Genomic DNA, 12,474 nt, shown 5'->3' with positions numbered 1-12,474 from the left:
GCCATGTGATTAACAGTGGGCACATCCATCTCAAAGGCATGACTTGCACTGCCATCAGCAGCTGTAGGCAGCCCAGTGGGACATGCATGCAAACAATTGCCCTGCATCACTATGTGGTAATAGGGGGAACATCAGGGCAACTTCGGGGCCAGAAAATGCTGGGCTGTTTCTGGACTATCTTGGCCTATGTAGACATGGCTCTAGACATCTGTGAGGAGGATAGGACAGCAGTGAAATAAATGATTTTAGAAGGCTAGGAAAGGTTAGAAAACATGTGAAATTGTTTTACTTGAAGAATGAAATGAGAACACAGAGCAAACATGGAGATATTCCAGGTTGAGGGGTTTATTTATCTGTGTTTAGATCAAGATTTATAGAAATAGTGGTTTTGCCAGAGTTTTCTTCAACACATATTGCATCCTCCCACAAGCTCTTGAGGTCTGACATAAATAGTATCCATGATTAGTCAGTGTGTCTCTTTGACTCATCTGTTAAATCAGATTTACTGAAACTGAACTCATTATAAAAATGCTGTTCTTACATGGCCAAAATAGCACCATTCTCACACAAGAGGAAAGTCTTCAGCAGATTTGGAGAATGGTAAGAGTAGCAAAAGTATTTTTTTAAAAATGAAAGCAACTCTAAGCAGGAGAAGGAACTAAAGCTGCCTAATAAAGTTTGAGCATGAACACTGACTTTCTGTTCAAAATGCCGTATGGGGTGCAATATTATGGATGAGGGAGAAGAATTGACTGGTTGGAATATTCTGAAAAAGAGAGGGAGATGACTGGATGGAATATGCTGGAAGAGGGAGAGGAGATGACTGGGTAGACTCCTGAATAAGAGCGCCACTTTCCCATTAATATTTTGCTTGTAGGTTTTTGAAAATATTTTCTTAATCGTTGCCCTAAAATCTAGGAAGACCATTTAGAGCTTTACTGTAAGTGTGTAGTCCTATGGATCATTAGTATGAAGAAACCCTATTCCACACAGACTTGATTCTGAATCAAAGAAAGTGCTAAGGCAGACTTAATGTTAAACATTAAGCAAACAAAAATAATGACTATGGAAAATATGCATAAATTCAATTTAGATGACAAAGAAATAGAAATAGCAAAAGAGCTCTCCTAACTTGGATCAATCATTGATCAGAATGGAAATTGCAGTCAAGAAATCAGAAGAAGACTAGGACTGAAGAGGGCAGCTATGAAGGAACTGGACAAAATTCTAAAGTACAAAAACATAAAACTGAACACTAAAGTGAGAAGGGGAAACTTTACTCACAGCACACAAACCCTCACCTTGCCTCCTTTTGCAGTGGAGTAGCCCAGTTCCCCTGTCTGTCTCTCTCTGGCACACACACACATGCCTGGAAATGTAAGCAGAAAAGGGTCTTACAGTCAAAACAGCATTTATTTCATTATTCTGCCTGTTCCTGACTGAGCAGACTTGATCAATCGCTGGCAGATTAATCACTACTTTAGCAATCATTTTCATCTCAGTTCTCAATCAGGAAGTCCCCCCCTCCCAGAAAAAAAAAAGAGTGTTTTTAATTTATATTTGTGTGTGTGTGTACTAGTGCATACACGTGCCAAACTGGGGAAAGGGGCATTATTGGGTGGTACTGGCTGGGCAGTGCCAAATGCTGTGTGTGATAAGATTACGAAGGTGTGATAGGGAAGAAAGCAGTCCCAATTGCACAGTATGTTTGAAAACAAAGTCCTAGATAACAGACAGAAGGGGATGGAGAGTAAAGCTTTAAAATTATGGGCCAAAGAGCCACGTGTACCACAGTCAGCAGCTCATGGGCTCCTTCTTGCTCCTGTTGCCATCACACTTTCCCTTTGTTTTGAATAGACAGACACATGTGCAGATCTGTTCCTTAAGAACAAAACTAATTACACAAATCTGTCAACAAACTGCATCCTCTTGAGTGGCAAAACACTAAAATAAAATGCAGTGTGTCACACCCACACTCAGGACCCAGCCTTTCCCTAGCCTCTTCGCATCTGAATACCACCGTGTCATCTGCAGAGGGGAAAACTCTAGATTTCTCAGTGCTACAGGTAACAGCACTCCCCAGAAAACAATACCTTCTCTTTTAATTTCCACAAACCAGATCCCGGCATAACATGAGTGCAGGATATTTTAGTGTGATCCTAAACACTCTTAGCAGGGGTAACATGTTGTGTCAGGCAGGTCAACCCTGCTGAAATTCCCTCTTTTAAGCAACAATCCAGATATTTGTTCCCTGTCCTCCTTTACATGGAGCTATCCTAACAAGAACTGAGGTAGTGAAAGAAGTTTTACTGAACACAGAATGATTTTACCTGCAGCTAAATATCTTTAGCATTAGGGTGATGCTGTCTCTGCTAACACCAGATAAGTGTACTGAGTTAATTAAGGAAGATTGTCTTCTTAAGAACTATGTTAAATCCATAGTCCAATTGCAAAATTTAGGTCTTCCACTGTACAATTTAAGGGAGAAAAATCCATAGGGTTTCTCTTTCGCTGCTGCCACACTGTAGAATCAATGCAGTTTGACACCAGTTTAAATTTGACACCAAAGCAAATTTACTTCCTTTCAAACTGTGGATGCTTGAATCCATGGATAAAAAAATCTGTGGATATGGAGGGCTGACTGTATTTGTGTTCAACCTCAGAATACTGCCATCGATCACACTAAAATAACCTCTTGAGTCTTCAAGGGAGCCCCTATTGATCTTATCATCACCTACACAATTGACAGTGACATAGTGGTGGGCCCAGTGGTAGCAGGCAAAAGGGCATGCTCAGCCCTCTTCACTGTGGCCACAGAGGTCTCCTCTGAGAGCCCAACTGGGTGTCACCCCTCTTCTAGAGTGTCACCTGGTGTGGGTCACACCCCACACACACCCCTATAGTGACACCACTGTGTGGCCTTTCTCTGTAGTAGTATCCCCCCTACCCAATGGGGAAATCTGTCTTCTGTAGTACAGGCATCTCCCACTTGTCAACAGTCTGATTTTTGATGATCCACCCTTTGGATCCTTTTCAATTATAACTAGAACCCATTAATTTGACTACATTTTATGTGTGGCCCACTCTTTTGATCTATTTTGTCATGTTTTCATGAAGCTTTCATGACCACAAGCTGCATTTTCTCTCAACTGACTTGGCATCAACTCCGTGACAGTGAGTCTCTGGTATTTACATCTAATAATGTGCAGGTATTCATACTTATATTTGTGCTTATACAGTGGTACCCCGGGATACGAAATGACCGCGTTACGAAATTTCCGGGATACGAAAAAATTAAATAGGAAAAAACTGTTCCGGGTTACGTTTTTTTTTTTCCGGCTTACGAAAAAATTTTTGGTGCTTTTCGGCGCTTTTTCGCACGAAAAGCGGCTTTCCAGCGCTAGCGGCTATGGCTTTTTCGGGTTGCGAAATCTTTCGGGTTACGAACGGCGCCGCGGAACGAATTAAATTCGTAACCCGGGGTACCACTGTAAGATTCATGATGGCACCAAAATGTAATGATAAAGCCATAAAGATTCTCACTTTGACAGAAATGCTAGAACTAATCAAATTTAGGTCCAAAACACACTGCAGAAATAATCCATTTTGAAACCACTTTAACTGCCCTGGCTCAGTGCTAGGGAATCGTGGGAAATGTAGTTTGTTGTGGCACCAGAGCTCTCTGACAGAGTAAATGTCTTGCAAAACTACAGTTCCAAGAATTCCCTAGCATTGAGCCAGGAAAGTTAAACTGGTTTCAAACTGGATTATTTCTGCAGTGTGTTTTGGCCCTTAGTGAGAAAGGTACCGTATGTTCATGGCATGCTGCAAACTAGGTGTACCTCGCTCAGCAGTTAGTACAATTGTTAAGAATAAAGCCAAAGCGTTAAATGAAATTAAAAACACACCAGAACATAGTAAAGTTATTAGAAAGCGGGACAGCCTAATTGCTGATATGGGAAAAAATTGTTAAATGATCCAAGACCAAACCAATATTCCTCCAAGCACAGGAATTATCTGGGCCAAAGCCCTAAATCTATTTAATAAAATGAATGTTGAAAGAAGAGAGACATCAGCACAAGAAACATTTGAGGCCAGCAAAGGCTGGTTAAATATATTTAAGAAAAGGTCCAATTTGCATAATAGAAAAGTACACGCAGAAGCAGCTTGTGCAGATACTGCCGCTGCAGAAATGTATCCAACAGAGCTTGAAAAAAATATAGATGATGGTGGCTATACAAAGCAACAGATTTTCAATGCAGATGAAATGGCCGTATATTGGAAGAAAATGTAAGCTAGAACTTTTATTGCAAAAGAAAAGGAATCTATGCCTGGATTCAAAGCTGCAAAAGATAGGCTAATGCTGTTGCTAGGGGCTATAATGCAGCTGGTGACCGCAAGCTAAGGCCTATATGCCTATATACCATTCAGAGAATCCTAGGGCCCTTAAAAAGTCTAGCCTTCCAGTTTATTACAAGAGTAAAGCAAAACCCTTGATGATTGCTTATTTATTTGCAACTTGGTTCTCAAATTATTTCAGGGCTACAGTTGAAGATTTTTGCCAGGAACAGAAAATTCCCTTTAAGCTTCTACTGCTTGTTGATAGTGCTCCAGGCCACCCTAGAACTCTGAGGACTTTTTCACGTGGAGAAAATTGGAAGGTTAAAGTGGGGGGCAATGCAAAGTCATCCAGGGTATTAGGGACAAGTTCACAGCTGCTTTTCTCATGACACGGCATGCAATCAGGACAGAATCCAGGGAGAATGTGAGGTGAATCAAGAAATGAGCAAATTCACGAAACTAGTGGATTTGCATGTCCGTTTTGATTGCAGATTCACTCCCTTCGCATAATGCCAGCCATCTGAAAAGGCAAGCCTCCAGATGCCTTCATTTCCCAGGGTGCCTTGCTGTGCCAAAGCGGGAGAATGCTCTTTTCTTAAAAGGGATACACACACACTCCCTTCTTTAGCCTGGCCCAGCTGCTTTTCCTCCTCTTTGCAGGCTCTAATCAGCTGCTGGGAGAAGGCAGGTGGAGGACGTTTTGGCATTCCTCCTGAAGAAATGGGGGGAGAAATGGAGGACATGTCCTCGAAAAGGAGGGCATTGGGGAGTATCAGCCCTCTGTGGAATCAGGCAGGCTTATGGACCCAGCTCCCTCCTTTCTCTCTCTCTTGTGTGTGTGTGTTTCTTTGTTTGCAAAGGGAAGCCTCATTCTGCCTCCCTCTGACCCAGTTTCTGGGGCAAAGAGGATCCCCCCCAGTTTCCCCTCCCTCTCTGGGGCATGTGGGGGGGGGGGCACTTGTGGAAATGACAGTTTGGAACATGCACAGAAAAGGTATTTCTAAGCGAGCTATGGGGCTTTTTCCTCACCCATTTGATAGCCAAATTCGAATCTGACCCTAAGTAATGTGCCTTTACTCCTTGTTGTGCTCTTGTGTGTGATAACCATTAGCAAATGGGCTTGCTTTTCTGGGACGCCACCACATTAACAATTTTTGGGATGGAAACACATAGGTTCATATGTGAAAAAGTCCTGAGTCCTTCAAAGAAATTCAAGTTGCCTTCATACCTGTAAACACAACTTCATTGCCTCCGCCAATGGATCAAGTTGTTTTTTCAGCATTCAGATCTTATTATATAAGGAGAATGTTTGCAAATGCTAGTATAGCTGCATTAAATGATTGTCTTTCCGAGACATCAAAGCAAAATAAACTAAAAGCTTTTTGGAAAGACTTCACTATTTTGGATGGCATTAAAACAATCAGAGATGCATGGGAGGAAGTTTAAGAAACAAATTTGAAAGCTATTTGGAAAAGATTCATTCCCACACTCATTGACGATTTTTAGGTTTTAAGGATGCAGTTGTTTACATGGCAAGAGAATTAGAATTTGAAGTCCAGCCTGAAGATATCACAAAAGTGCTTGATGAGGGCCTAGGTGATGAAGAACAGGGAAGGCTGTTCAGAAATCAGGAAGCCCTGCCTGATGATATGGCTTAGCCTAGAGTATTGACAACTAAAGAATTAGAAGAAGGAATTGCCAAAATAGAGGATGCAATTGCATTTTGGTAAAGGGTTGATCCCCATTTTGAAAGAAGTTCAAAAGTAAAGACAGGCCTACAAAACCAAATAGCCTGTTAGAGAGACCTTCTTAGAGAAAAGTGAAAGATGTCAATGTGGCAAACTTCATTGCTTTCCTGTTTCAAGATGTCACTACAACATCGCTAGTCCCTCCTAACCCTTAGCTGTCAACATCAATAGCAACATCAATCCTTGTAAGATCTCCATCAAAATGCCCTTCTAGAAAATGAATGAGGTTGTTTGAAGTTTCTAATGATAAGGCCTCCTTTTGACTTTCTTCAGTAAATCACTATCATTCGTCCTTGTATGCAAGAATCAAAATATTTAAAAGAAAGCTTTTGTTCATTTCACTGTATTTATGTGTGTGTATATTCTGTTATTTAGCTTTCACATACATTCACAAGTGATAGACAGTATCTTATTTATATTTTTCTGCAGCCAAAATGTATTTGCAAGTTTTTAAAAAGGTGGATTTCTGTGTTTCAATTATTTCTGCTTTTTGACAGTCCCTAACCTGTCAAATAATTGGGAAATGCCTGAACATCAGACTACATCTCTGAAATATTGTAGAAATGTATTAATACAGGTTGAGTTTCCTTTATGCAGAAATCTGAAATACTCTAAAATCAAAATTGTCCACATAGGTGGCTGATATAATGACACCTTTGCTTTCTGATATATACAAGCTTTGCTTCATGAACAAAATTATTAAAAATATTATGTATAAAATTACTTTCAGGCTCTAATGTATAGAAACATAAATGAAGGTTTAGACTTGGGTCTCATCTCCATTATCCCTCATTAAGTATATGCAAATATTCCAAAAGCAAAAAATAATAAAATAAAAATAAATAAATAAAATATTTGAAACCCAAAACATTTCTGGTCCCAAGCATTTGGGATAAGGGAGACTCAATCTATAATGGCCACGACTCTGCAGTGGGTAACGTTACAGTGACAGAGGTACATTACTGACACAAAGTACAACCATGCTACTCAATTGCAGTGCTGCACCCAAGGCATTGCCCAAGATGTCTTGTACAATGGGGGCTCTCATTCCACACGGGGATCATTTCACAGTGGTCATGCTGCTGGCTCTGCTTGCACAATGGTCCCAGTGGTGTAACTATGTCTCCCTCCCCTCCCGAGAATATGAATGTTGCACAACACAATTCAATTTATGTCATCATAAATATGCTTACAATGATATAATTTCCCAACAGGATGCCAGCTAATGTATTTTTAAACCTTTGCCTTCATCTAACCTTGAGCAGTTTTGAACACTTGGGAATACTGTTTTTATCAGACTGCTTTATACTGCTGTTGTGAAGTGCCTGAGATTTGCATAAATGAGAAGTCGTCAGAAATATTTCTAATAATAAATAATAGTTCACTGTCTCTGTAATGGAATGATAATGCACTGCCTCTTCGGGGTGTTACAGAGATAAACCTTGTGACAACACGCTAATAAATTCTGTATAAATATCCAACAAAGGTGTTTTCCCCACTGTCCTAATGCATCTTCATAATCATCGAGGGCTCTTGGTCCTCCTTTTCGTTTTGTAGAAGAATGAAAAAGTGAATTCCAGATCCCAGGCTCCTTTAGGCAAACTGAGGCTTTCCATCACCCCTGCTGTGATTGGCAGAAATCAGAAATAGTTTGTTAAAGTCATGTTATATATATATTTTTGATTGTACAGTACTTTCCAAATTAAAATATTTATTTTTAAAAATTGTTTCTATGTATAATGCCACAAAGAAATGGAGAAATGGAGACAGTAGCAGCCACTGGTGTGAAATGGGCTCAAGGCCATTTTACATTTTGACTTATATTTACAGTAGATATTTGTTCCCTCCCTTCTCCAAGGATCAAAAAATACATGAAGTTCCCACAGTGTTTTTTCCTTGCATTGAACATACTTCATACATGTAGAGATGGAAATCTATCTTCATCCCAGCCTTTTTCTGTCCAAAAAAACTCAAGTGCATTCATTTAGCCATTGTAAGCCCTTCGTGCCAGCTCTTAGCTGTTGTTTACCTTTGTTTCTCTGGTGTATGTACTTTGAATGAGGTTGCATAAGGAGGCATTGTGTACCACTGTTTTCAACCTTGTTTGTACAGCACTGTGTACATCTACAGCACTATAAAAATAAACTATTATAATAATAACTTCTCCTGGTGGGCAAAAGAGCACCCAGGAAGCTTGCAGGCACAGCTCCATTCTCCTTGCCAGTGATTGGTCAGGAAGCTGTGCTTTGGCATGTTCTGCCTGCCCTTGAGCACCCAACAACGGGAGGAATTTCTCTTAAATTCGAATGAAAAGAAAGTGGGGTCAGAACGCATTCACTTAAAGTCGCTAGTTTAGGGCAATTACGTGAATGTGCATTGTGTTCAAACTGGCTTCCCATTGCCCAAAAATAGCATGCCATTGCCTGAATTTGCATGTGACTGTCTATCACGCAATAACGTGAAAGCACATGATTGCGTTCGGTCTGACTTCCCATTGCCCGAATTTGCGTGTAGTGGGTTATCATGCAATAACATTAAGCCCCATGATTGCGTTCAGATTGCCATTGGATTATACTTCCAATTTCCCTTGTCTGATAAACTCCAAAGAAGGAGCAAAGTGTTACGCTGGAGGTACAAGCTGTTCCTTCACTGCTGGGTGTGTAAGAATAGCCAGAATGTGCCCATATACAGCCTCACACCTGATCAATGGCTGGGTGAATGGAGCCATGGTTGGGAGCCCCTGGCTGCTCTTGCACACTGGAGTGGAAGGGGAGCAAAGGAGCCTCCATCACTCCCTCTCCATGATGGCAAAAGTAAGCTGGCAGGATCTTGCTACCATGCCTGCTGTGGCTGGGCTGTTCTCTTCCTCCCCTTATCACTTGCAGGTGAGGGCAGTGTTGGAGGTCAGCTTTGGCCTTCCAGATACTTTGGGGCTGTGACTACAGTACTGTGATTCTTCACCGTCAGCTATACTGGCTAGGTCTGTTGGGAGTTGTAGGCCCACCACCATCTGGAGGGCTACATTTGCCTATCCAGGACTAGATGAAAGCAATGAGACATTTTTGTTTACCTCTCCAAACCTCTGATGAAAAACACCAGTGCAATAGCTGAAAGACATCCCCCCCCCTGCCCCAGACCCATTTCTCTTTGTGCCAGATCCAGGTATTCTCAATTTCTAGCTTCCTTTTAGAAAGTGGGCCTCCAACAAAATGCAGTGTCTTCCTGATTTAGATTTTGTAGCACCAAGTCATGATTTCTTTGGCTGAGTAAATGTTAGCATTCACGAATGTGAAAAGATATGAGTGTTAATAAAGAGAGGGAGGACATCCTAGAAGCCCAGTTTATTCAGCCACACCTAATGAGCTTCTAATTAGGGCTCATCTGGTAATTCCTTTTTTCCTTGTTTGTATGTAAGGGCATGTCTCTGAAATCAAACTGTCATGCAAGGTGGCATTCTTCTTTAACCAGGGAACTGAGAAATCTCCTTTGTAGTTTAGGCTTGTGAGCAAGAGGGTATGGCTCCTGCATTTTTGAGTTAAGTAACAGGGAATTTCAGCTGCTGTAGCTTATAGACCCACCAATGACACTACCTTTCTGAAGTGATGAGACTGTGTGCTCCTGTGAGACAAGAGGCTATGTTGATGGTGGTAATGCTCCTGGGAGTGTTTCCCGTGTCAGACAGACTTATGCTAGGAGCCATACTAAATGCACTAAACAACTACTGGGCAGCAGAAGTATTGAAGAGTGATACTGGTGGAGAATTTCTCAGGGTCAACAGCAGTGGCACATAGTTAACACTTGTTAGTACTGCACAGAAGAATACAATGGCAAACCATTCCTGAAACTTTCTATCTGGAAAATCCTATGATGAGACAGTACAAAATGAAACAAGCGATAGTGCCAGAAGATGAGATTCCCAGGTCAAAAGTACTCAACTAGCTACTGGAGAAGAGCAGATAACAAGTATGGGTATCACTGTGGCTAATGATGCAAATGGACTCAAGCCAAAAGGACCTTGATGTGCTCAGAGGTGAGAGGGAAGTCTGAAACTGTGCAAGGCAAATTATAGGGACATGGAATGTGAGAAGCATGAATCAGGGGGAGCTAGATATTATAAAACAAGAAATGGGATAGAAATATTGCAATTCATGGTGTGAATATGCTAAAGAGGAGAGGAATGAGGCATTTTGAGTCTGATAGTTACACAGTGTTTTACTCAGGAAATGAAAATCTAAGAAAATAGGATGGCATTAACAGGAGAGAAGGCATTAATAGTGAGGAGAGAATCCTATCAATAAGACTTCAGGGAAAACCTATCAATATAACCATAATCCAAATGTATGCTCAAACTACAAAGGCAGAAGAAGAAGAAACTGAAAGATTCTATTCTGGAGTCCAGGAACAAACTGATCATACACAAAACAGGACTAATTGTTAATCATAGGTGATTAGAATTCAAAACTAGAAAACAGCAGATTCAAAATTGTAGGAAAATTTGACTAGGATCAAAAAATGAAGCAGGAGAGTGACTGGATGAATTTATAAGGCCAACAGTTTGTTCATTACAAGCAACCAAAGAAGTGACAGTATACATGGACATCAGCTGATGGCCAACATAGAAATTAAATAGGCTACATAATTAGAAACAGAAGATGGAGAAGTTCCATTCCCTCTGCAAAAACAAGACGAGGAGCGGATTGTCACACAAACTATTAACTGCTAATATCAAAAAATAGAGGAAAATTAAAGAAAAACACTAAACCAAAATAGAATCCCCATAGAATTTAAAGATTATGTTAAAAAATAGATTTGTATTATTAAGCCTAACTGAGAAAGAAGAAATGTGGACTGAAGCCATTATTTGGGAGTAATGCAAAATGACACTATCTGAAGCTGCCCCCAAAAAGAGAAAGAGAAGCTTCAATAGATTACAGATGAAACCCTTAAAGCACTTAAGGACAGACAGGATACAAAAATAAAAGGTGAAAGAAATAGATTCAGATCCTGAATGCAACTGCTCAGTGACTTGTCCCTCAGTAGGGATAAGGAGAAATACAATAACAATCAATGCAGAGAAATAGAAGATGACAGCAAAAAAGGAAGAGCAAGAAACCCCTTTCACAAGATCTGAGAAATGAAAGGGAATTTAAACCAAGAATGGATATGCTCTATAACCAACAGGAGAACACATGACCAAGTAGAAATAAAAAACCTAATGGAAGCAATACATTGAATAACTAAAAAAGATGAAGGGAAGGCAGAATAATTTGAAGAAGAACCATTTGGAGATGAACCTACAATTTTAGAAAGTGAAGTTGAAGCTGTTCTCAGGGCGCTTGAGAGAAATAAACCACCTAAAACAAATGGCAAAACAACAAAGCTGCTTCATGCTATGTAGACAAAATCAAGTCTAGTTCTACCCAAATTTTATCAACAAATTTGGAAAACAAAAGGATGGCCCACAGATTGGAAACACTCAATATACATTTCATTCCCCAACGAAGGGGATGCCAAGGATTATAGTAACTACAGGACCATTGCATTAATCTTGCATGCAAACAAAAAGATGCTCAAAATTCTACAACAAAGACCTTTACCATATATGGAGCAAGAAATGCCAGCTGTCCAATCTGGATTCAGGAAAGGAAGAGGCTCTAGGGATCATTTTGCAAACATACATTGAATAATGCTGTGCACCAAAGAATTTCAAAAGAAAAATCAGCCTGTGCTTCATAGATTATAGCAAAGTTTTTGTTTGTTTGATTATGAAAAACTGTGGATTGCTCTTAAAGAAATATGTGTGCCACACCATTTGATTGTCCTGATGAGTAACCAGTATTCAGGACATGAATCGTGACAGAATACCGAGAAGTGGATTGATTTCTAATTGGCAGAGGGGTCAGGCAAGGCTGCATTTTATCATCCTACCTGTTTAACTTGTACACTCAACGTATCATACATAAAGCAGGATCAAACTTGGAGGAAGGAGGCATGAACATAAGTGGAAGGAACATCAACAATATAAGGTATGCAGATGACACCATACTACTAGCAGAAAATAGCAAAGACTTGGAATAATTATTGAAGAAAGTCAAGGGAAAAAAGTACAAAGGCAGGTTTACAGCTAAACATTAATAAAACAAAAATAATGATCACAGATTATTTTCATAACTCTAAAGTAGACAGTGAAGACATTGTTCCTGCATGGCAGGGGATTGGATTGGATGGCCCTTGTGGTCTCTTCTAACTTAATGATTCTATGATTCTGTGATTCTAAGAAACAGTTCAAGATTTTCCATACCTTGGCTCAGTGATTATTAATGAGAACAGAAACTGTAGTCAAGAAATCAGAAGCAGACTAGGCCTTAGAAGGGCAGCTATGAAG

The 12,474-nt window shown here is 40.2% G+C and overlaps 1 pseudogene; it reads left to right on the top strand.

Moving 5' to 3' along the window:
* Positions 1-3,811: 3,811 nt before the first annotated feature.
* On the top strand, positions 3,812-6,140 carry LOC121920424 (annotated as a pseudogene).
* The last annotated feature ends 6,334 nt before the right edge of the window (positions 6,141-12,474 follow it).

Source organism: Sceloporus undulatus, chromosome 2 (assembly GCF_019175285.1).
Source record: "Sceloporus undulatus isolate JIND9_A2432 ecotype Alabama chromosome 2, SceUnd_v1.1, whole genome shotgun sequence".
Lineage (NCBI taxonomy): Eukaryota > Metazoa > Chordata > Lepidosauria > Squamata > Phrynosomatidae > Sceloporus > Sceloporus undulatus.
This window is presented reverse-complemented; position numbering and strand designations above follow the sequence as displayed.